The following is a 26841-nucleotide window of genomic DNA, read 5'->3' on the forward strand; positions in this document are numbered from 1 at the left end:
GAAAACAATAAGTGTTCTTTTAAAATGGCAACAATACAATGAACTTAAGGTTTACCTCAGAGAAATGAGTATTTTCACTCATAGAAGGTATGGATTCATTACTTAGGATTCTTTACAGTATCCAAACACCTGGATGGCACCTACATTAGGCTGAAACCTATGGTAAGCCTTCTTTAATAAGAGTTTCCTTCTTCTATACCACAGAAGGATAAACTATCTATAAAAATGAATGCTGAGTCAAAGAATATCATTAGAAGAAATTGTAAAAAACAAAAACTGTGGCAAGTAGTACAAAAGAAATGAAAAGGGTGCTGCTGAATTGGAAAAAAAAAAAAACAACAGAGAAATTTTCTAGCAGTACTTCTCACATTTGCAGCATCAGAATCCCCTGAGGACTTATTATCACTGAGGTTACTGGGCCCAGCTCCCAGAGTTTCTGATTCTATAGGTTTGGGGTAGAGCTAAGAAAGATACATTTCTTTTTTTTTTAAGATTTTATTTATTTATTTGACAGACAGAAATCACAAGTAGGCAGAGGGGTGGGGGAGGCAGGCTCCCCGCTGAGCAGAGAGCCAGATGTGGGGCTCGATCCCAGGACCCTGAGATCATGACCTAAGCTGAAGGCAGAGGCTTTAACCCACTGAGCCACCCAGGTGCCCCGAAAGATACAATTCTAATACATTTCCAGGTAATGCTGGTGCTGCTGGTCTAACTACAATGGAATGTTGGCATTAACAAATTTAACAAGATGTTTCACTGCATGACTTTTTAGGGACCCTAACATGTATTTAATCTGTATCTGCAAAATTCTAGAACAGAAATATGATACATACATTTGTCATATTTGTTTGATGACAGAGCCCTTTATCAAAGGACATTTCACTGAATGAACAACTTTCTAGCCGTTGGTCTTATTTATGCCTTCTGAAATGACAGACAATTCCCTTCCATAAACAGACCACCTAATACATGAAGACAATAACTGATTTTCCGCTGAGGCTTCTCTTTTGATACTTAGCAGACCTGTCTGGATTCTTCATCTGTTGGCCATATAAAATAGACAGGAGTCTACACCATCTTTATTTCATAAAATAGTGTCCTACACTGAGTGCAGTATTCTATGAGTGTCTGACAAGTGTAAAACTGGTCCGGACTGTCTGCTTCCTTATTTTTAAATGCATAGATTCCTTAATACAGTCTAAGATATCCCTGGATTTGGGGCAGTTTTCTTGAAAACAAACCAAATAATCAACAACGATGTAGTTTAAGACTTTAAGAGAAAAAACAGTTCTCCTCAGAAACAATTTTCTTATGTACTATCTACATGGAAAAGGGGGGTCAAGGAAAGCAGCCAACCCTTGTAACCAGAAAGCAGGCTAATTCAGAAAGTTAAGCAGCTCTAAGGTAATGTATAGCAGCAGAACACAGCTCTCTAATCCCAGCCTAGTCAAATTACCAAGAACATTCCACAAACATAGTATTTGTACTTCTTGTACCTGGCGACAAGATAATACTGAGAAGTCTACGTAGAATATGCTCACAAGTAGATTTTATCTCATTTGCCAAATAAATTTTGTCAATTAGAAGATACCACCCAGAGAGTTATGGTGGCAGAGTAGTAGGGGGACTCTTAAGCTCGCCTCATCCCCTGAACAGAGCTAGATCAACATCACGTCATTTTGAACAACCAGGAAATCGATCTAAGGATTAAGCAAACAATCTGCACAATTGGAGGAAGAGAATGTGGCAGATAAGAGGTTCGTAGACATGAACTGAGAAAGAGAAAAGCAGACATGAACTGAGAAAGAGAAAAGCCGCAGTGCCTCCGAGAGGAGGAAGCCCTTTTCTCAGGGAGAGGTTAAGGAGAGAGAGAGAGAGCGAGAGAATGGTAGGGTTCCTGCAAAACACTGTGGAGTGGGGATCCCTGGGTCACACTGAGAGAGAACGCTCCCCTTCCTGTGGTACATTTGCAAGAGTGTATATTGCCTCTCCAAAGACAAAAGGCCTACCAGGAGCCATAGAGCAGCCATTAAACAGCAGGGGACAACTTTTTGCTGTGCTTCACCACATACTCCGGACACCGGCGCAGCAGTGGGACTGCTTTTATGGGCAGAATGGTGCTGGACGCAGTGCTGTAAGCCTCTCCTCTAGGGAAGGGCAGCAGGCCTGCACCTTGCCAGGTCACTTAAGATTTGGAATTTTGAATCCCAGCCACTGGCCAGAGATAAAACACAGAACTGCTTTCAGTTCAGGGATCTGAAAAAAGCCTGGAACAAAGGAGGGGAGATTGTTTGCTTTTCTGTGAGGGCCTCCCGAACAGCAACAGCTGTGAATTCCCCTCCCCCCAGGTTGAGAAGGTGGGTGACACCATCTTCCACCCCAGCTCCTACCAGCAAGGTCCGACTTCAGAGAGAAAAACACAGCACCTCCAGTGGAGACTGAAGTTGCTTACACCAAACCCCATGCCCCTGCACCAGGCCAGGGCCCCATAGTAAGGCAGGTCTGTCTGTGAGCCAGTGCAGCCGGCCTCTCCCTCAGAAGACCAACACAGGTCCTCTGCATGTACCAAGTCTACTGATCAAAGAGTGCTCCAAAGCATCAGCTTTAGTTCTGGTGGAAATAGGACCAGACTTTCTTTTTTAAATTATTTTTAAATTTTTTAAAAATTTATTTTACTTTTTTTTTTTTTTGTCTTTCAAAACAGGCTTATAGTTTTTTTGTTCATTGTTGTTTTACTGTTGACTTTTTAAATTTTTTGATTCAGCTTCTTTTCTTTCTTTATTTCTCTTCTTCCTTTCTTTTCTTTGGAATCAGGCTTACAATTTTTTGTTTCTTTGTTTGTTTTGTTCTTTTTCCTTTACTCTTTTCTTGGATCAGGGTTCTTTCTTCTTTATTTTTTTTAAATCAGGCTTATCGGGACGCCTGGTGGCTCAGTTGGTTAAGCCGCTGCTCGGCTCAGTCACGATCCCAGCGTCGGGGATCGAGTCCCACATCAGGCCCCTTGTTCTGTGGGGAGCCTGGCTTCTCCCTCTGCCTCTGCCTGCCACTCTGTCTGCCTGTGCTCGCTCGCTCTCTCTCTCTCTGACAAAATAAATAAACTCTTTTAAAAAATAAATAAATAAATAAATCAGGCTTATTTATCAAACAAATAAAAGCACACCTACATAAAGGTCCAACACTCCCACTGGAAACAAGGAGGAGCTCTGCAGAGGACTGAACCTGTGGGAAATAGCAGCCAAAACACAATGGCTGAGTGCACACAGCACACACTGGAAACACTTCCTGAAGCACCAGGCCCTAGTCATTGTATGAAACCCTTAATATAGTCCCACACTAAGGAGCAGGAAACATAACAAGCTTTCAAAATGCAAAAGACAGAAACCTAGACTAATGACAAGATGGAAGGAATCTCTCCAAAACAAAGATCAAGAAGAAATCACAGCCAGGGAATTTGCTCCAAACAGATATAAGCATTGTATCTAAACAAGAATTTAGAACAACAGCCATAAGAATACTAGCTAGGCTTAAAGGAGCCCAAGTTGCTGCTGCTGCCCACCGTCACCGCCGGCTAAAGATGACCAAGTCTTCAACTCACACCAAGAAAGTGAAGTTGGTCAAGTCATGCACCGAGTGTGACCAACAGGTGACTGCTGCATATAAATCTTGTCCCACAGAGTGGGACAAGTAAAACACTCAGAGAAATCATCACCTTTTACATAAGTGAATAGTACGATATCTTTGAATATTTGTGAAATACTGTTTTATATGAATTTAAACTAGGATATAGTGCAGCCATACCAAGTAAAAAACTCAATTCTGTCTTTGGAGAAGGCTCTGTTAGTGAAAAGACTATACGCTGGTTGTTTGAAAAATTTTATTCTGGAAATGTGAGTCTGAAAAATGAACCTCAAGGCAGACCCAAATCTGTTTAAATAAAGATCAATTAAGAGCCATGGTGGAAGCTAACCTCAAAACAAGCAATTTGAGGGGCACCTGGGTGGTTCAGTGGGTTAAAGCCTCTGCCTTCGGCTTGGGTCATGATCTCAGGGTCCTGGGATCAAGCCCCGCATCAGGCTTTCTGCTCGGCAGGGAGCCTGCTTTCCTCCGTCTCTCTTTGCCTGCCTCTCCGCCCTACTTGTGATCTCTGTCACCATAAATACATAAAATCTTAAAAAAAAAAACAACAACAGCAATTTGAGCCCTTGAACCAGACTTAGAAGTTTCTGCTAGAATTTCTGAATACCTGGCTGCAACAGGAAAGGTAAGACTGTTGGTAGGTAACAAACCAACTGACGAGGATCATAAACTGAGATGATTAGAGGTGGTCTAATATTTTAATATTTGAAAGAGAGGAGACCTACTTTGAAAAGGAGCATAAGCTTTGACAAAAAAATGAAAGTAAGTGGTCTGGAAAATGGTTGGATGTTGATGAAGTTCACAAACGCGTTAAAACCATCACTACAACCAAAAAGAAGTTTCTGGTAACTGTACGGTGGTCTGCAAAGAGAGCATTCCATTACTTTTAACTCAGGCAAAACTATTAACTCAGGCATCTTATTGTCAAGAAGTTAAAATTACGTATCAAAAATGGATCTAGGGGCGCCTGGGTGGCTCAGTGGGTTAAGCCGCTGCCTTCGGCTCAGGTCATGATCCCAGGTCCTGGGTTCGAGCCCCGCATCGGGCTTTCTGCTCAGCAGGGAGCCTGCTTCCTCCTCTCTCTCTGCCTGCCTCTCTGCTTACTTGTGATTTCTCTCTGTCAAATAAATAAAATCTTTAAAAAAAAAAAAAACAAAACCATCACTACAACCAAAAAGAAGTTTCTGGTAACTGTACGGTGGTCTGCAAAGAGAGCATTCCATTACTTTTAACTCAGGCAAAACTATTAACTCAGGCATCTTATTGTCAAGAAGTTAAAATTATGTATCAAAAATGGATCTAGGGGCGCCTGGGTGGCTCAGTGGGTTAAGCCTCTGCCTTCGGCTCAAGTCATGATCCTGGGGTCCTGGGATTGAGCCCCGCATTGGGCTCTCTGCTCAGCGGGGAGCCTGCTTCCCTTCCTCTCTCTCGCCTGCCTCTCTGCCTACTTGTGATCTCTCTCTGTCAAATAAATAAGTAAAATCTTTTTTTTTTTTTTTTTTTTTTAGATTTTTTATTTATTTATTTGACAGAGAGAGATCACAAGTAGGCGGAGAGGCAGGCAGAGAGAGAGAGAGAGAGAGAGGGAAGCAGGCTCCCTGCTGAGCAGAGAGCCCGATGTGGGCCTCGATCCCAGGACCCTGAGATCATGACCTGAGCTGAAGGCAGCGGGCTTAACCCACTGAGCCACCCAGCGCCCAATAAGTAAAATCTTAAAAAAAATGGATTTAAAAACACACTCATCATTGGTTGGCAGGACATGGATGGACCTATACTTTTCCATGACAACATCTGACCACCATAGGGAATAACTGAATAGCACCATAAACTTTTGCAATATCTATCACACACACTTGACTTTTTATCAACAGATTACCAACCTCTTTCATCACTTAGAACTCTATGAAACAAATATTCTCCAAAAGAGAATAACTGAAGAATCTGAATAAATTTTAACAATGATGAATATTATAAATATATACTATTTGGAGAAATTTATCATTTGGGGAGAGCAGTTAATGCTAACAGTGCATATTTTCATTGAGTAAAACTCCTTCTGAAAAATAAAAGCTAATTAATTAATTAATTAATTAAAGAATACTAGCTGGGCTTGGAAGAAATATAGAAGACACCAGAGAAACCCTGGCTGTAGACGTAAAAGACCTAAAAACTAGTTAGGCTGAAATAAAAAATGCTATAGCTGAGATGCAAAACTAACTGGAAGAAATCACAACGAGAATGGAAGAGGAGGAATGAATAGGTGATACAGAAGATAAAATTATGGAAAATTATATACCTCGAAAGAAAATTATTAGATTACAAATACAGACATGGAACTCAGTGATTCCACAAAGCACATAATATCTATATCACAGAAGTCCAAGAAAAGAGTGGAGAAACGGGCCAGAAGGTTTATCTGAACAAATTTTAGCTGAGAATTTCCCTAATCTGGGGAAGGAAACAGGCATTCAAGTGCAAAAGGCAGAGAGAACGCCCCTCAAAATCAACAAAAACAGGATAATACCAAGACGCAGCATAGTGAAACTTGCAAAATACAAAGATAAAGAGAGAATTCTGAAATCTGCTAGGGATAAAAGATCCTTAACCTACAAGGGTAGACACATAAGGTTAGCAGCAGACCAGTCCACAGAAACGTGGCCAGCCAAAAGAAAATGTTATGATGTATTCAACATGCTGAATGGGAAAAATATGCGGATAAGAATACTATATCCAGCAAGGCTGTCATTCAGAATAGAAGGAGAGATAAAGAGTTTAGTTTCTAAGATAACCAAAACTAAAGGAATTGGTGAACACTAAGCCAGCTCTGCAAGAGATATTAAAGGGGACCCTTGAAGTGGGAAAGAGAGACCAAAAAAAACAGATTAGAAAGGAACAGACATAATCTACAGAAAGTATCTTTAACAGTAATACAAAGGCATTAAATTCACAACTATTAATAATTATTCTGAATGCAAATGGACTTCAATGTTCCAATCAAAAGACATAGGGTATTAGAATAGATTAAATATGCTACTTACAATAGACTTATTCTAGAACCAAACACACCTCCGGACTGCAAGTGAGGAAGGTAGAGAAATATTTATCATGATAATGGACATCAAAAGAAAGCTGGACTAGCAATCCTTATATCAGACAAACTAGATTTTAAACTAAAGACTGTAGTAAGAGATGAAGAAGGACACTATATCATAATAAAGGGGTCTATCCAAAAAGAAGATCTAACAATTATAAATATTTATGCCCCCACCTTGGGAGCAGCCAATTATATCAACCAATTAATAACAAACTTAAACTCATTAATATTAGTAATAATAGTAGTAGATTTCTACAGTCTACTCACAGCAATGGACAAATCATCTAAACAGACCAACAAGGAAATAATAGCTTTGAATGACACTCTGGACCAGATGGACTTCATAGATACATTCAGAGCATTTCATCCTAAAACACCAGGGTACACATTCTTTTTGAGTGCACATGGAACATTCTCCAGAATAGACCACATACTGGGTCACAAATCAGGCTTCAAGCAGCACAAAAATATTGAGATCATACCAGGCATATTTTCAGACCACAGTGCTATGAAACTTGAAGTCAAACACAAGAAGAAAGCTTGGAAAGACCACAAATACATGGAGGTTAAAGAACATCCTACTAAAGAATTAGTGGGTTAGCCAGGAAATTAAAGAAGAAATAAATAAGTATATGGAAGCAAACAAAAATGAAAACATGATAATCCAAAAACCTTTAGGATGCAGCAAAGGTGGACATAAGTGGAAGTATATAGCAATAGAGGTCTTTCTCAGGAACCAAGAAGAGTCTCCAACACACAACCTAAACTTAAACCTAAAGGAACTGGAAAAAAACAGCAAATAAAGCCTAAAACCAGCAGGAGAAGGAAAATACTAAAGATTAAAGCAGAAATCAATGATACAGAGATTTAAAAAAAAAAAAACACAGTAGAAACAGATCAATAAAACTAGGAGGTGGTTCTTTGAAACAATTAACAAGATTAACAAACCCTTACCCAGATTTATCAAAAAGAAAAGAGAAGAACCCAAAATAAGTCATGAAAGAAAAAGGAGAGATCGCAATCAACACCGAATAATACAAACAAGTATAAGATAATATTATGGGCAATTATATGTCAACAGATTAGGCAATTTGGAAGAAATGGATAAATTCCTAGAAACATAAAAACTACCAAAACTGAGACAGGAAGAAATACAAAATCTGAACAGACCCATAACCAGCAAAGAAATTGAGTCAGTAGGGCACCTGGGTGGCTCAGTGGGTTAAGCCTTTGCCTTCGGCTCGGGTCGTGATCTCAGGGTCCTGGGATCGAGTCCCACATCGGGCTCTCTGCTTGGCGGGGAGCCTGCTTCCTCCTCTCTCTCTCTGCCTGCCTCTCTGCCTACTTGTGATCTCGCTCTGTCAAATAAATAAATAAAATCTTTAAAAAAAAAAAAAAGAAATTGAGTCAGTAATCAAAAATCTCCCAAAAAACTAGAGTCCAGGGCCAGGTGGCTTCCCAGGGAAATTCTACCAACATTTAAAGAAGAATGAATACCTGTTCTTCTGAAGCTATTCCAAAACAACAGAAATGGCAGGAAAACTTCCAAACTCATTCTAGGAGGCAAGCATTACCTTGATTCCAAAACCAGACAAAGACCCCACAAAAAAGGAGAATTCCAGACCAATATCCCTGATGAACATGGATGTCAAAATTCTCAAAAAAGATATCAGCCAATAGGACCTAACAGTACATTAAAAGAATTATTCAACATGATCCAGTGGGCTCTATCCCTGGGATGCAAAGGTGGTTCAGTATCTGCAAATCAATCAACGTGATACATCACATTAATAAAAGAAAGGATAAGAACCATATGATGGTTCTGCATCTCTCAACGGATGGAGAAAAAGCATGACAAAATACAGCATCTTTTCTTGATAAAAAACCCTCAAGAAACTAGGATAGAAGAACATACCTCAGGATCATAAAGGCCATATATGAAAGACCCACAGCTAATACCCTCAGTGAGGAAAACCTGAGAGCTTATCCTCTAAGGTCAGTAACACAACAGGGATGCCCACTTTCATCACTGTTGTTCAACACAGTAACAGAAGTCCTAGCCACAGCAATCAGACAACAAAAAGAAATAAAAAGCATCCAAATTGGCAAGGAAGAAGTCAAACTTTCACTCTTCACGGAAGACATGATACTCTGTAGAAAACGCAATAGACTGCCAAAAATTGCTAGAAGTGATGAATTCAGCAAAGTTCCAGGACATAAATCAGTGTACAGAAATCTGTTGCATTTCTATACACCAATAATGAAACAGCAGAAAGAGAAATCAAGGCATTGTTCCCATTTACAGTTCCACCAAAAACCTAAGATACCTAGGAATAAACCTAACCAAAGATCTGTATGCCGGAATCTATGGAACACTTATGAAAGAGACTGAGGAAGACACAAAAAAATGGGAAAACATACCATGCTCCTGGACTGGAAGAATAAATATAATTAAAGTGTCTATACTACCCAAAGCAATCTATACATTCAATACAATTCCCATCAAAATAACACCAACATTTTTCAGAGCTAGAACAAATAATCCTAAAATGTGTATGGAAACAGAAAAGGCCCCAAATAGCCAAATGAATGTTGAGAAGAAAAGCAAAGCGGGAGGCATCATAATCCTGGACTTCAAGCTCTATTACAAAGCTGTAATCATCAAGACAGTATGGTACTCAGGGCACCTGGGTGGCTCAGTGGGTTAAAGCCTCTGCCTTCGGCTTGGGTCATGATCCCAGGGTCCTGGGGTCGAGCCCCACATCGGACTCTCTGCTCGGTGGGGAGCCTCCTTCCCCCTCTCTCTCTGCCTGCCTCGCTGCCTACTTGTGATCTCTGTCAAATAAATAAAATCTTAAAAAAAAAAAAAGACAGTATGGTACTGGCACAAAAACAGACACCTAGATTAATGGAACAGAATACAGAACCCAAAAATGGACCCTCGGCTCCATGGTCGACCATCTTTGACAGAGCAGGAAAGAATATCCAATAGCAAAAAGGCAGTCTCTTCAACAAATGATATTGGGAATAATGGAAAACCACATGTAGAAGACTGAATCTGGACCACTTTCTTATACTATATACAAAAATGAACTCAAAATGGATGAAAGACCTAAATGTGAGACAGGAATCCATCCAAATCCTGGAGTGAGAAAACAGGCAGCACTCCCTCTGGCCTCAGTCACAGCGACTTCTTACTAGACATGTCTTCAAAGGCAAGGGAAACAAAGCAAAAAATGAACTATTGGGATCTCATCAAGCTAAAAAGCTTTTGCACAGCAAAGGAAACAGTCAACAAAACTAAAAGACAACCTACAGAACTGGAGAAGATATTTGCAAATGTCTTATCAGATAAAGGGCTAGTATCCAAAATCTATAAAGAACTCAACACCCGAAAAAGAACAAATCCAGTCAAGAAATGGGCAGATTACATGAACAGAGAGTTCTCCAAAGAAGACATACAAATGGCTCAGAGTCACATGAAAAAATGCTTCAACATTACTCAGCATCAGGGAAATACAAATGAAAGCCACAATGACATACCATGTCACACCAGTCAGAATGGCTAAAATGAACAAGACAGGAAACAACAAATGTTGGCAAGGAGGATATGGAGAAAGGGGAAAACTTTCACACTATTGGTGGGAATGCAAACTGGTACAACTATTCTGGAAAACAGTATAGAGGTCCCTCAAAAAATTAAATATAGAGCACCCTACAATCAAGAATTTGCTCTACTCATATTTGTCCAAAGGACACGAACATAGGTTCCAAACACAGGGACTGGAAAAGGCACAGGTTTATTTATTTATTTGACAGACAGTGACCACAAGTAGGCAGAGAGGCAGGCAGAGAGAGAGGGGGAAGCAGGCTCCCCGCTGAGCAGAGAGCCTGATGCTGGGCTCGATCCCAGGACCCTGGGATCATTACCTGAGCTGAAGGCAGAGGCTTTAACCCACTGAGCCACCCGGGCGCCCCGTAAGGCACAGGTTTATATCAGCAATGTCCACAAGAGCCAAACTATACAAAGAGCCCAGATGTCCATCAACAGATCAATGGATAAATTAGAGGTGGTATATATACAATGGAATATTACTCAGCCATCGGAAAGAATGAAATCATGCTATTTACATCAAGATGGATAGAACTAGAAGGTATTTATGCTAAGCAAAATAATTCAGTCAGAGAAACACAAATACCATGATTTCACTTATATGTGGGTTTTAAGAAACAAAACAGATGAACATAGGGGAAGGGAAGGAAAAATAATGTAAGATAAAAAGAAAGAGGCAAACCGTAAGAGATGCTTCAATATAGAGAACAAATTGAGAGTTGCTGGAGGGGAGGAGGGGAGGGGGGTTTTGTTGGGATGAGCACTGGGTGTTATATGTAAGTGATGAATCACTAAATTCTACTCATCAAACCAATATTATACTATATGTTAAACAACTTTAATTTAAATGAAAAAATAAAGATTTTTTAAAAAATTAAAAAGTAGGGCACTTAGGTGGCTCAGTGGGTTAAGCCTCTGCCTTCGGCTCAGGTCATGATTTCAGGGTCCTGGGATTGAGGCCCGCATCTGGCTCTCTGCTAAGCAGGGATCCTGCTTCCCCCACCCCCTCTGCCTGCCTCTCTGCCTACTTGTGACCTCTTGGTCAAATAAATAAATAAAATCTTTTAAAAAAAATTAAAAAGTAAAAGATACCACCCACAGTAAGAATCTGACCAGTAGGAATGATATTGTTATAGGTTAGTTATGTCTGCCATATGTTAGGAACAGGAAGTTGTGTCAGGTCCTCATCAAAGCAATTTGGAAATCTAATGGATGATACCAGAATTAGGAGTGTTTCAAAGTGGAAACAAAATAAGGGAAGGTAGCAGCGTGGACCTATAGGATAAGATCAGACTACATTTTCGTAAAACACTGGGCACTTCCCAAGATGCAAGGGCTTATATGTGGACTTCCAAAACGAAGGCAGTGATGTTTAAAACTAACGATCACTTTCCTCTGCTTCCTTCTCATCAAAGGGTGTGAGCCAGCCCACAGCTATCTGGAATCATTTGTATACCTGCATCAGAGAGTAAATGATATGACAAGTATACAGGATGTAAATTTATTTTGAGAATAGAACACTGAGGTGTTATTGAAACATGTACTTCTCTCATTAAGGAAATAAAGAAAAACCTACACTGTTTTCTTTAGATTCAATTAGAAAACACCCTTACTAGTAAAAATATTTAAAATCTAACACTGATACATACGTACCTACTAAATAAGTGTATTTATTTTAAAAATGTAACTACTTTTTCATAATTTCAAAATAAATAGCTCTCACCTATGCCTTCTCTTCAAAAGAGAAGGATAAAAATAAATGAGAATGGCTCAAGTAACTACCTAAATTACTGCCTTAAACAAAATATGTCATTGTAGAATATAGTTCTTAATGCATTGTAGGACACTAAAACTGGTATTTTAATACCAAAAAATCTCTAGTGCAAGTGTGACCACATACAAACATTTGCTGGAAAACAGCAGACAATAAGGCCTGCAAATTAAGAACCACCTCCAAAAAATGTCTAATTATCCAATCAGTTCTCTCACATTGGGTCTGATTTCACTGAAGTAGCCACTATTTAAAGTTGCAAATATTTACATTTTTTTAAGTGAACACAATTCTTTTTCTTAGGACATTCTTACCGAATATAGACCATGTAGGAGATCATGACAAATTACAAAGATGACTAGCAGATGGCCTCTGCCCTCAAGGTTCTTCAGTGTAAAAGATAATAAGGATAAAAGAAACACAAAGAAATCTAATGAAGGACAGACTATGGTGGATGCTCTTCGAGGTCAGAAGGCAGGCATAGCTCTACTGGGTACATATGTTTGGGGGTGGTAAAGTAACCTGGAGGGGGAGTCCTGGAAAGTTTTTCTGGGCTGGCCTTTTATGGATTGGTAGGATCAGGATGTGCAAATATGACGAGGAAAGACATCCTAGGAAAACAAAATATTGAATGAGAGTTTCCAACTGAATAAAGCAAGGGACATAGATAAGGTACAGTGAGCTTGGTCAGTAGGGCCTGAGTATAAGATTCAAAAGAGGAGGAGTGGAAAGTGAAACTGGAAATGGGGGCCAATAGCCATGTCATAGAGGCACTCAGTATTAAACTACAATATTTAAACTATTCAATAGCACTCAAGATTTTAGAATACTACTTCATTACTTAGAAAAATGTATAGATACAACAGATTTGGGAGTAGGCTGAAGAGAAAACGGAGGGATAAAGTCCAGGTAAAAGGCTACTTAAAATAGACCAGATTAAGAAATAATGAGCTCATGCATTAGAGTGGTGGTAATAGGAATGGAAAGAAGGGGAAAGATGGCAAAGATACGGCTACTGAGTGGTTTTTTCGGCCACTACTCCCACCATGCACCTTATCCCTGTCAAACCGTATCTTTTCATTCATCATTTCTTTATGCCTCCCTAATTTTGTAACTAATATTTCCTCTGCCTAATGAACTATTCCATTTAGATGTAACAGCCTCTAAAAACTTTCCCCAGATTCTACTACCCACTTCATTAGACAGAGGTGCTATTGACTCTCAGTATTTGTGAATACCTCAATTACAGCAATTAATTAAACTGTACTGTAATTTTTGGTATGCCTATCTGGTTCCCCCTGAAGACTGTAAGCTTCCTGAGGGCAGAGCTCCATATATTAATATTTTGACCTACCTAACCTGTCTTTTGTAACACCTGGTAAAGAACTTGGTTAAGAATAGGATTTAATAAGTGTGGAATAAATGAAAAGGCAGAATGGGAAGAACTTAAAGATTAAGTAACTAGAACCTGGGAAACCATGGACTGTGCCTCTGATTATAAAGTAGTACTGAAAAGTTAGTATACAACTGTGAAATAAATACATTGACAGCAAAGTTTCTAGTGAGACAGCGCTTAAATATCCATTTTTTAGCAAGAGAAACTATCTTTTGAAATGTGTAGAATACTTCTATTTGTGCTCCCTTTGGAGGAACACTTTTTGTTCTAAAAGAACCATCTCATGTTCTAAAAGAACACATTTTTGTTCTAAAGAACACTTTTTGTTCTAGAAGAACCATCTCATTTCCCTTAATAGTAGAGGTGGAGTAGCTAGACGCATACTGTTTTGGGGAAGAGGACATAGCCAGATGCTTTTTGGCTTGGCAAAGAACTAGCACATTGGTACCCAACCTGTGTACCAAGGGCCCCTAGGGTGCTGCAGCAAATTCATGGAGAATGTGAAGATATTTTATATTTTTAAAGGAAATGCATTGATACTCAACAACTGTTGGCCACACAAACTACCAGCTTAAGGTAATTAACAGTTTCATCATTAGAAAGTTCTATGCCCACTTCCTTTGTGAAGCTGGATTTTCAGCTGTGATTTTAAAAATACGCTGTGTGAAAAATCAACATGGAACAGGAAATGGAGGTGGCAGTATCCAATTAGATTCCAAGGTGTGAGAAGTTGGATAGTGCCCAACAGGAACACACATCCTATGCATGGCTATTTAAGATTGAAATAAAAATATTACTTTCTTTCAATTTAGGTATATTACTTTTTTATATGGCTACTAAGCTGTCAGGATAGAAATATTTATTAAGTTGTCTGGACCTAATTATGTAATAAATGGAATTATTAGGTACTTCTTTCGGCCTATGGCTGCTATAAAAAAAATCACTCTGACAATTAAGGGCACCATAAACTCAGGAAGAGGGAGACTCTGACCTACAGGTTCTGGAGACATGGAATCTTGCCACTGCTCTTCCAAATCTATTTGGCACTCTAAGCTTAAATGGGCGGGAAGTTCCTTCTCTGAGAAAGAAAACCATAATCATTTTGAAGGTCCAAAGTTACAGAAACCTGTCATATGGTTAATGACAATAGGCTGTCAGCGTACATTTGACCAAACTTGAAGTTAATAAAAGTAAGCATATAAGTTATTGTAAAAGATGCTTCCTTATGATTTTGTTACAGATGTCAGATCTGTATAATAAGGACCAGAAATAGACCTTGATTTACATTCCGAAGAATTTCTGATATTTTAAAATCTCTTTATCTCCCAAATATTTATTAATCATCAAAGTATATTGTGGCTACTACATGACATTAGATAATTGAAAGAACCTATGAGAGTCTCATAAGGCTTTAATGTGGCTAAAGATACGGTACAGCAGGAGAAAAATGGCTAAGGTGATTTTTTAGTTGCATGGGATAACTTTGTCTTCTAATTGTGAACCACTGAGATATGTCTAAGATAACCTTGGTTTCTCAATTATCCCCTCAGGTTCTATGAGCTTGTCTGTAGAAGAGACCAGGAATACAAAAACTGAAACAACAAGGTCATTAAATAGCTGAAACACTGGGAAAGCAGGCCTACTATATTATGGAGTGGGTAGGCAAAGGTAAGTGAAATGCTAAATAGAAAGGTACTCTTTTCTTTTCCCAGAACTGCTGGAAATTACTACCAGCCCGGCTAGGGCAACTTATTCAATTACTTTAACTGATTCCGTTAGTGTACTTGGAACTGTTCTGGGTACCAGAACACCTGGTTTAGTTGCCCTGATTCTGATAGAAGACTCCATCCTGGCGACAGTAGCAAGACTATCAGGAGCAACAGAGAATGGGAACTTTGCACAGTTAATCTAGCATTCCATTACCTTTTCTTCAATGCAAGAGTCAAGACCTACTCTTCTAGACCTAATGTGTAATCCTAGAGTTCTCGAATTTCCCCTGGGAACAAGGTTGGTCAGGGAAGGAAGACATTCTTGTATTACCCGGGGCTATGGTCGTTTGAGTAACAAATGTGATCTCATTGGTATCCCAAGGTTGTTCACTGGTACACATCAGTTACACATTTAGAAAGTAAGAAAAAGTTGTTATAGGAAACAGCTATGGGAGAAAAGCAAAAAACCCTAAGCTTGCTTTCTTCATCTGTAAGATTGGAATAATAGCACCAATCTCGTGGTTGTAAATGAGGTAATGTATATAACATACTTAACTCGCGGCTTGGCAAAAAAAAAAAATGAATGCTCAATAAATAGTGGTATGACTTGTCACCATCACGGTGGCAGTTATTGCATAAAGGGAAAAACAAGAGATCTGCCAAACAGATATTAAAGACACTCAGAAAATACAGAATGAATAAGGACTGGGTTAACTTGCAGTGAATCTGTATGCTTAAATCTAGGGATGCCTGGGAGTTTGGTCCCCCTGGTCAAGTTTAGGATGAAATGTGCTAGCTTCATAAAGTGCTATTTTAAGTCTGAAACTCCCTTGGAGGCACTCCGTACTAGACTGTCTAGACTGCTTAATGAAAATGAATAGATTGATGGTGTGCATCTGACTTAACTGATTATGCAGCCTCCCTTCAGCTATATGACTGGCAGAGTGTCAAAGATTCTCAGTGAACTTGTGCCTTGCTTGGTTCCCCTGAAACCAAGGTTATCTTAGACATATCTCAGTGGTTCACAATTAGAAGACAAAGTTATCCCATGCAACTAAAAAATCACCTTAGCCATTTTTCTCCTGCTGTACCGTATCTTTAGCCACATTAAAGCCTTATGAGACTCTCATAGGTTCTTTCAATTATCTAATGTCATGTAGTAGCCACAATATACTTTGATGATTAATAAATATTTGGGAGATAAAGAGATTTTAAAATATCAGAAATTCTTCGGAATGTAAATCAAGGTCTATTTCTGGTCCTTATTATACAGATCTGACATCTGTAACAAAATCATAAGGAAGCATCTTTTACAATAACTTATATGCTTACTTTTATTAACTTCAAGTTTGGTCAAATGTACGCTGACAGCCTATTGTCATTAGAATTTTAACAATAGATCACAAAGAAGATCTTAAGAAGGCTAGAATAAGAAATGAAAATTATACACATGACTTATATGAAGAGAATCAGGAGAAGCTACAACAAAATACATTGAATAATTAAATTATTTTCTATTCATTTTAGGTTATCTGATAGTTTAGGTAGCTAATTCAATATTTTACATGATCATTGTGGATACTGACTGTAATACATCATTTATGCAGAAAACACTCAAATAAACCCAATCTCATGAACTTAGAAACAAGAGATGACCAAGGTCGCACATTACAATTTATCTTATGCTTTATGTGCAGGAAGCCTCAGCTCCCTTAGATTCATCAAGGATCAATTCATGCAACTCTCAACCATGAGCCTGGCTGTGAAACTTGAAAGCCTCACTGCACATTAAAGCTGAAAAGCAGAAGGGGTAGGATGGGCTGAACTACTTCAACATGCTGAGAGAAACAAGAAATGAAAGCTGATTAATCTGAAGGCAAGAGAAAAGAGAGACAGAAGGCCCTTTGAGGATTATTTGGAATAGGCTTTAACCTCACCCTTCCCCCATACTAACAACTCCCAAAGCTGTAGGCATCAGTGATTATGTTTATAATGATGAATCTGAGTCATCAAGAAAGGACCATGATGTTCAGGATATTGTTTAGGAAGGAAGTAGATTACATGATCTGTTTTAGAACTATTTCCAAAAAAATACTTCTTAATAAGTGTTTTTAAACACTTATTAAAAAGGTAAGCATCAGCAATTTGCAAAATGTATTTATTCAAATGGAAAGTTTGTTCCTAGAGAATGTTGTGTAAATGTTGGCATAGCAACAACTGAATCTATAATGGGTCCAACACACTAACCAGGAAGCTGTTTTTCTTTTCTGAATAAATCTCTAATACCTTGTTCAGTTGTGAATTTCTCATAAGACTGCAGAATATGCTAAGCTATCCACTTATATAAGCCTCCTGTTTGTCACATGAACACTGACTTTGGAAACAATCTTTTCGAAGCCAATAATCTGTTCACCACTTTCACCAACCCTGACTTAAGACTAGTGAAACTGCAAGAAAAGAGAGGAGTGTAATATGGTGAAAAGGTCCTGAATTTGCAGTCACGATATGCAGATTCCTGTTCCAGCTCCGACACTAAACTGGCTGCATGGTTCTTTATTTTGTTGCTTAATTTATCTGGTCCTGTCTCCTAATTTGTGAAGCTAAGGTGTTGTATATGATTTCTTAGGCCTTTTCAGTTGTAACTGTGAAGTTTTATAACTGGGAAGATTTTTGTTGTGTAGGCATAGTTTATCTTATCCAAATCCTTTTGAGATATGAATACACTATTTTCCAGCCAACCAGCCACCATCCCCTAAACCAACAGCAAATAAATAAATAGAAGAGAATACCAACAAGGCACATCCGCCCCACCCAACCCTGTGCTAAGATTTATATAAAAATCTATCGAGGGTGCCTGGATGGCTCAGTGGGTTAAGTCTCTGCTTTTGGCTCAGGTCATGGTCTCAGGGTCCTGGGATTGAGCCCAACATCAGGCTCTCTGCTCAGCAGGGAGCCTGCTTCCCCCTCTCTCTCTGCCTGCCTCTCTCTGCCTACTTATGACCTGTCAAATAAATACATAAATCTTTAAAAAAAAAATCTAAGATGCATCATATTCAGAATTCTTTGTTTTCTTACTTCTGAGCCATTTTGACAGTATTATTTACTCAGTTGGTCATGCATACAATGCCTTCAAGGTTTTTTCTGGCTGAAAAAGGTAAGAAGTAAGTAGTTCTTATCATAGACTGATGGAAATAACTTTTCCTAGAAAAACAAAATTCTCACATTCCAAAGTGACATTTCATTTACAAAAAACAAAGTCATGTAAACTAAAAAGATGCCATTTGGACCATCTTCCTATTTCTTGATAAGGTGGGAAAAAGGCATTTCCCAATTGTATCTCACCTCTGTAACCTATTTGAGGAACTTAAAATTAATTTTTTCATAGGGGGTAGGTTTTTTTTTTTATTAATTTTATTTTTTATAAACATATATTTTTATCCCCAGGGGTACAGGTCTGTGAATCACCAGGTTTACACACTTCACAGCACTCACCATAGCACATACCCTCCCCAGTGTCCATAATCCCACCCCCCTCCCAACCTCCCTCCCCCCATCAACCCTCAGTCTGTTTTGTGAGATTAAGAGTCACTTATGGTTTGCCTCCCTCCCAATTCCATCTTGTTTCATTTACTCTTCTCCTGGGGGTAGGTTTTCTAATTCAGAATTTGTTGTATAGTCTAGGTGTTCATATACCCAATCAATATGTCAATATGTACAGCTTAGGGTGGCATGTAGTGTGTGTGTGTGTGTGTGTGTATGTATATATATGTATATATATATATATATATATATATGTGTGTATATATATATATATATATGTATGTATATATATGTTTTCATGGGAATTAGGGAGTTAAAGGCTATATAGGAAGTCGGATATTTAAAAAATTAATTTGAAGTTACAGGACTGAGCTAGTGAGAGTGGGAAGCCTCGGTGTTTGAGAGAAGAAAAAATCCTGAAGCTGCTTCTTAAGGACAATGTGGTGGTTATGATCACTAGCTAACACTTAAAAAAATATATCTTTGTGCCTCCAGAGGTATGTGACAAAATGCCAGCTGATAACAGGCAGGTTTCCAGGAATACGTCTGGTGCAAATGTCAGAAATGGATTTCTACAAGAGAAAACAACAGAGGTAATGTATGTCTATGAAGTCAGTATTCTCTAAAGACAAAACAAACATGGTGTCCCCAAGAGTGAGTCTTACTAACTCAACATGGTTTTCTTGTAAAACCGAAATTTACAACGTATATTCAGGTGTCTCTTGTCCAATGACCTTAAGCTTAATAAGGAATAATGAGATACAGAGAAATGGCCTAACAGATTGTCTCACAAAAAAAGGTAGAAGGCCAAATTTTCTTTTGAAGGAATTTCACAATTCATAACTCCTTATTAAAGATTTTTTCTGAGATGGTAGATGGCAGCAATCAGGTTACCAGCAATCATTAAGAACTGATTTAAAGGTAGGATATTCTAATACATGATATTTATGGATGAGGGGGTACACCTTACCCATAGAAAACAAATACAGAATTAGCACATGCTCTAATTTATACAAAATTAAGCACACAACCAGGTGGAATCATCAAAACAGAAGATAGGTATTTCTCCTGTCACTAGTGCCTCAATTATATTAGCAAGGGTATCATTTGTCTTAGTGTTTACAGTTCTTAGACATAAAAGTTTCTTTTTAATTTATGGATCCTATCTACACTGATGATAGTTCTGTCCCATATGGAAGAATATGTAACTGATAATAGCCATTTAATGGGGGAAAAAGGCAGGTAGACGAAGTCACCGAATACGAAATACGGTTTTAAATACCAAACTCTATGTTATAGTCAATGCTTTACAACCTGTCAGCATAGACAGTATGATATTACCTCTGTGATAGTTAGCTGCAGTCTAGATCCAGGAGTGGATGGTTGGCCTAACAGAACATGTTCTACAGCTCATGAAAAAGCCACATTCCAGGGGCACCTGGGTGGCTCAGTGGGTTAAAGCCTCTGCCTTCAGCTCAGGTCATGATCCCAGGATCCTGGGATCGAGCCCCGCATCGGGCTCTCTGCTCAGTGGGGAGCCTGCTTCCCCCTCTCTCTCTGCCTGCCTCTCTGCCTACTTGTGATCTCTGTCTGTCAAATAAATAAATACAATCTTAAAAAAAAAAGCCACATTGCAGAGGTGGTTATTCAGATAGCACTTAAGAGAGAACACTCAGCTACCTCTTTCTCCTGCCAACAACGGCAGAGCATAATGGGTTTAGGAAATGGAGTCTCTCTGACAAATTAGTGCCTTTGGTAATTAGGACATGGACTCCAGAAATGACTTTTTACTGATGGAATTAATATTGTTTATATGTGAATTTTCTCCAGGAATGACAACAGAATGCAAACTTTTGCTTGCTCTGCCTAAAGGGAAGGTGCTAATTATCAAGATTACTTTGTTTTCTTCCTTTTCCTCATGGTGGCTCCTCAGGGATCCCTTTAGAAAACCTGGGGCTTTGCTGAGCAGTACACTGGAAACCACTGATCCATCTCAATCCCTTCATTTTACTGACAAGAAAACTGAAATCCAGAAGTTAAGTGACTCACCCAAGGACACAACTGCCTGATTATAGAATCAGGGCTATACCTTGGTTTCCAGAACTATGTAATGCTCTTCTTTAGTCTCAAATTACTTCTATGAAAAACTTCATAATATGTGTATTATGGCTTGTCTATAAAGATTTGCTTTTCTTTATTCCAAATCAGTGGTTCTCAGCCCAGAGCAATTTTGCACCCCTAGGGAATGTTTAGCAATGTCTGGATACATTTTTCATTGTCACAACTTGGAAAGGAAGGAACCACTGGCATCTAGTGTGGAGAGGCCAACAATGTTGCTAAACTCTAATAACACACAGGGCAGCACCCCCCACATACAAAGAATTATCCAGCCAAAGATGTCAACAGTCACTTCTAGATACACATCTCAAAGAACTGAAAACAGATATTCCAACAAAAACTTGTATAACAATGTTCACAACAGCATTACTTACAATAGCCAAAGAGTGGACACAATCCAAATGCCCCCCAACTGATGAAGAGATCATCAAAATGTGGTATATTTGTACAATGGGATATTATTCAGCCACAAAAGGGATAAGGTACTAACACGAATACAACATGGAAAAACCTAAAAAAAAAAGCAGGACAAAGCTAGACACAAAAGGTCTTATATTGTGTTATTCCCTTCATATGAAATATCCAGAATAGGTAAATCTATAGAGAAAGCAAGCAGATTACAGGTTGCCAGGGCCCAGGGAGAGGGAAGAATGAAGATTGACTACTTCATCGGTCTGGAATCTCCTGTGGAGGTAATGAACATTTTTGGAAATAAATAGTAACATAACATTGTGAATTACTGTCACCGAATTGTATACTTGAACATGGTGAATTCTATGCTATGAGAAAAAATGTCAACAGTGCAAACCTAACTTATGTACCAAAGGTTATTTTGTGGCAGAGAGGATTGTATCAAAGACAAAAAGCATCCAGCACTATAATGACTTTGTTTTGTTTGTTTGTTTTTTAAGTGGCTTGACCCTTCTTAAAGAGTTACCTCATTTTCCTAGTGGAAAAGACTGGCCAGGAAAAAATAATGGCTGCTGTCAACCCCAAGCAGATCTGTATTACTGTTATAAAATTATGAAGATAAGGGTTTACAATAAATTGGTGACCTCATCTAAATGGCAGAGGCATGAACATGGGGCCGTAATGAAGAGACTCTGAAATTTAATGCAGGCCAGAAAAGGAAATAATTAATTGGCTTTAACTGTGTGCCTTTACTTGAACTATAAACCAGGGAGCTGTCAAATAAAAGCAGACACTACACTAAGAGAAAGTTACTTTACAAGGCTTGTCACTTTGCATGTTCATTCCTTGGTTGAAAATATAGAGCTGTATGCTCAGAGTTAAAGTTTAGGACTGGCCTCAACGGAGCAGTAGTTCAGAGCAGATCGAAGAGCTTCGAGATTTGCTGTGATGGCTCTAAACCATCTTTCCTTCTGCTAAGTCTTGGTAAGTGGAGTAACGTGTTTGCGTTTCTTGGGCTAAAGGAGCCAAGTACATCCTGTGACCCAAAGAAATTATGCTGCTACGTTTTAATAAAAAACAGACTATAACTGGCACACTGCCGCTGTTTATATGTTCGTGGATATGAGAACATCAAGGGCATAAAGTTACCATTAGGTATAGAAAATGAAGACAGAAACTGACTTTTCAGATTCAGACCTTAGAGACCCAGGATTTTCTTCTAGGCTAGGTAAATCTCTAAAGGCTACTGGAAGAGGAGAAACAAAAAATGCAAAGCTACGTCATTTTAATTATTCTCCACAAATAAGCCCTGTCTGCTTGTCATCATTCAGTTATTCCCAATACTGTTTTCTACACAATGAAGCAAAATTAATCTTTTTGAAGATTCATAGCTAAATACTACTCCCATTTTGTATAACAGGTACAGGGGCATCTTGTAGCCAGCTACTATGGTGACAACATAATGAATTTCTTCCAGAAGCTCTGTTTTTAAGGTAAAGACAGTGACATTCACCATCAATAACTGTGTATTAGGCTAATACATACCATGAATTGCTGCTCTAGCACTTAGAACATTCAGTAAGAGAAGTGTGTTCTGTTATAAAGAAAATTCACATGGAAAACAAGTATGACTTAAAAATCATATTCTATACAAACATCGTAACAAAACAGGGGTGCCTGAGTGGCCCAGTTGCTTGAATGACCAACTCTTGATTTCGGCTCAGGTCATGATCTCAGGGTTGTGGGACTGAGCCCTGCACCGGGCTCTGCACTCAGAAGGGAGTCTGCTTGGATTCTCTCTCCCTTCTCCCTCTGCCCCTCCCCACCCTATGCTCTCATTCTCTTTCTAAAATAAATCTTTAAAAAAACCCCAAGAACATTATAATGAAACAATAGCTCCAAAAATTTTTAGCAAGAAAAATCCCAAGGAACTGCTTTGTGGAGTACTAAACTTGTGTCGTTTTGTCATGAATACACCAGTTGCTCAGGGGATAGGGGGTGGGGGATGAAAGCATAGAATAAAGTTTTAATTTCCATCCAAAGACGATAAATATTCCAGCATTGTGTACATAATATTTTGTGAGCCAATACATACACATTTATATAATCCCCACATTCTCTTCCTTGTGAAAACGTTCATTCTCCAATGAAATGTTATACATGATTTTATTTACATATGCTGCTCCTTTTTGTAACAGCATCTCCCCTTGTTGTCTCCCACTATTCTGGTGTTCCATAATGTATTCTATTCTTCCTGTTAAGAAAAACCTCAAGGGGGGGGCGCCTGGGTGGCTCAGTGGGTTAAAGCCTCTGTCTTCGGCTCAGGTCATGATCTAAGCGTCCTGGGATCGAGCCCCCGCATCACAGCCCCGCATCACATCTGGCTCTCTGCTCAGCAGGGAGCCTGCTTCCCCCTTTCTCTCTGCCTGCCTCTCTGCCTACTTGTGATCTCTGTCTGTCAAATAAATAACAGAAAAGAAAAGAAAAGAAGAAAAACTGCAAGGACAAAAACATATTGATCAGGAAGGGTGGCTTTCACCAGCTTAAGTGGTATTTTAAACCCCTCACTGTAGGCACCTTGCAGTATGGGATGTGTCCCTCGCTGCTCAGAAGACTTTGGTATTTGAGGCACTCCACTACCTGATACATATCTTTTAGCTGTTATCATAAATGGCGATAAACAATGAGTCAATTCTCTTTGCCCATCTGTCCAGTCCCCCATGGATTATATGAACATTGTCATAGATCCGAGAAAATATTTTCTTCCGTACCTATCAAATCAACAGATAGCTCTTAAGTTTTTAACTGACTTTATACACTACTAATGACTAAGGTATTCAAAACATGGCCTACTAGAAGACAAGAAAAACTGCACAGGCCATCAGGAAACCTACGTTTGCATTATGGCTCTCCATTTTATAGGCTGTGGAGTTTAGATTACCTTCAGTTTTGTAATCCATAAAATAAAGATAATATCCCTATTTACATCATAGTGTTCTCTGACAACTCAAATTAAGATAATGTATGAGAAATATCTGTAAGTTATGAAGTGTTCCATAGACACTTGTTGATCTCAAAATAATTATATATTCTTAAGTCCTAAATACGAAGCTCTAGCTCAGAACTCATATATCTGTAGTAAATGTGATTTCAATGACACATAAATGGACACAGATGGTGGTCTAATAAAAAAATTAAATAGACAAGTGTGTTCTCATCCTCCTACCACCACATTTAAGACTTGGCTCACACTTTTTTTCATGTCACATAAAAGAATGATTCATCTAACACATATTCATAAATAATTTCTTCATCTAGTATCAAATATTTAAAGAAATTCATGCCAATATTAATTTTAACTTTTCACCTACACTGTATGGTTTTCCAGCTGTGTTCTTTGTTTTCATGCCTCCTTGTTAATGAGGCTAGTGCCATGTCTTTGTGATATTTTCCTCTGCTGTCCCTTTGTATGACACATTGAGCTATGTTTGTGAGAATCTTTGCCAAATCCAGTAAAAAAACTTCATTGTATGTTGCCAGAAGAGAAAAAAAAATTACCACATAGTAGCATCTTTTTTCCCCCCACTAACAGTGACAGCAATTAGCAAGTGAAATCAGGCAAGCTAAGTAAAGCTTAGAGAGTAAAGGATAGAGTCTTTGAGATTCAGGATGTGAAGGATGCTTTTAAAGTGGCCAACACAAACAGTCAAAATGCTATTATAAGCTTCCATGTATTTGTAAAGTAGCATTTTTTGGACACTTCCCTTATCTCATCACCAGACTGGAAATATACCCATCCTTGCAGATAACATTACCATGTCCTATCCTTTAGCAAGAACTCCTTTTAGTTGCCTGACCATTTAAACAAAGACTTGCTGAAGAACCTTTTAAAGTAAGCTCCTAATGATCTTGCTAATGACCTGATGATCATTCGGAAAAGGAAGAGAGGACACAATAAGGAATGTGTCGCTCTCAGTGCAACTTCTCCCTGTGGTCATGATGAAATCCAACAATCCAAACATTCTTCACATCCACCTGAAGCTTGAAATTAGGTGAGGACCAAGCCACAGTGAGTTACTCTGGAAACTTCTGTTGATAGCTGACTTGGAGTTAGGACATGGCATGGATTCAGTCCCAGAACTTTCACCAGTTCTTTTCAAATTTACTCATGTTTTTTTACATTTCTAAACTATCAAGAGATTGCTGTATTTTGTGGAGGCTGGGAAAGAACTAGAATCCCTGGGGCTAATCAGTCCCCCAGGAAATCACTGCAGAAAACAGGCAAAATCTGACTCAACAAGGTTCAGGAAGAAATTTTTCATGATTGATCCATAATCCCTGGGGCTGCTTACCAGGGGGCCCATACCAAGGAGTGGCAAGCAAAGTGCTTAGAGCACAAAACAGGAGGAGGCACTCCTTGTCCGTTGCATAACCCTGGTCCCAAGCACTGCTGCCTACACAAGCATCTGACCAAACCACTTCATTTTAACTGTTAGAAGACAGAACCAAGGGGGGTGTCTGGGTGGCTCAATCAGTTAAGCGGCTGCCTCTTTGATTTCGGTTCAGGTCATGATCTCAGGGTCACAGATGGAGCCCTGCATCAAGATCTGCACTCAGTGCAGAGTCTGCTGAGCATTCTCTCTCCTTTTCCCTCTGCCCTTCCTCCTGCTTGTGCACACACTCTCTCCCTCTAAAACAAATAAATCTTAAAAAAAAAAAAAAAGAACCAGTGAAAGTATACTTATTCAATAAGGACAGCCGAGAACAGATTGCACTGCTCTCTTCTATAGAGTTCTTAACACACTTGTATAGGCATCATGACATTATGACAGCCACAGCTTTCCAAGAATATATAAATCCCACTTGGGATATGGACAAGCAAATGCAGGGGAACTCTAGGACATGATCAAGGTAGTAGAAGTAGAATTTGAATTCAGGCCTCTAACTCTATGACCAATACTCTTCTTGTTATACTACACAACACGAAGTCTCCCTCTGAGGTCCTTTATGCATATGGTTTTATGGTCTATGTTGATTAGGATTTTTTATGGAGTCACTGGTGGCTGGTAATATTAATAACAAAATGACCTTGAATTTGTCTATTGTCTAATGCCCATAAATAGCCTCATGAAAAAGGAAATATCAAAGGAATTCATCTAATGGTTCTTAAATGCCAGGCTTTAAAATTTTAGGGGAAATCAAAACCATTTATAAATCAACCTCACAGATGAATTTTTTAATACTGTCACTGGCTGCACAGCAGAATCATCTTTTTGTTTCTGTCAATTATCAACAAGGCTTAGAAACCACTGGAAGCATATGGGTAACTTTGCTAAGAGTTGTAAAGAAGCTGGGATTAGGACAGTTTGAGCCTTCTCTCCCTCTACTGGGAGATGTTCAGAAAAGAGCAGAAGGAAGGAAAACAAAAGACCCTAGCCAATGAGCAGCATGTGGTCTGTTGGTTTTTCTCTGCACTGCCCTGCTTCAGACAGTAACTTTCTAACACTAACCAGAAATACAATTTAGATGTCCACAAAATACTCCTGAATTGCA

General features: G+C 38.9%; 1 protein-coding gene across 1 annotated transcript in view; it reads right to left on the reverse strand.

Annotated features, from left to right (window-relative positions):
- The window catches only part of PRRG1 (proline rich and Gla domain 1), a 156646-nt gene that overhangs the window by 66532 nt on the left and 63273 nt on the right, over nt 1-26841 (reverse strand). The gene's annotated exons all lie outside the window — the stretch shown is intronic.

Source organism: Lutra lutra, chromosome X, assembly GCF_902655055.1.
Source record: "Lutra lutra chromosome X, mLutLut1.2, whole genome shotgun sequence".
Taxonomy (NCBI): domain Eukaryota; kingdom Metazoa; phylum Chordata; class Mammalia; order Carnivora; family Mustelidae; genus Lutra; species Lutra lutra.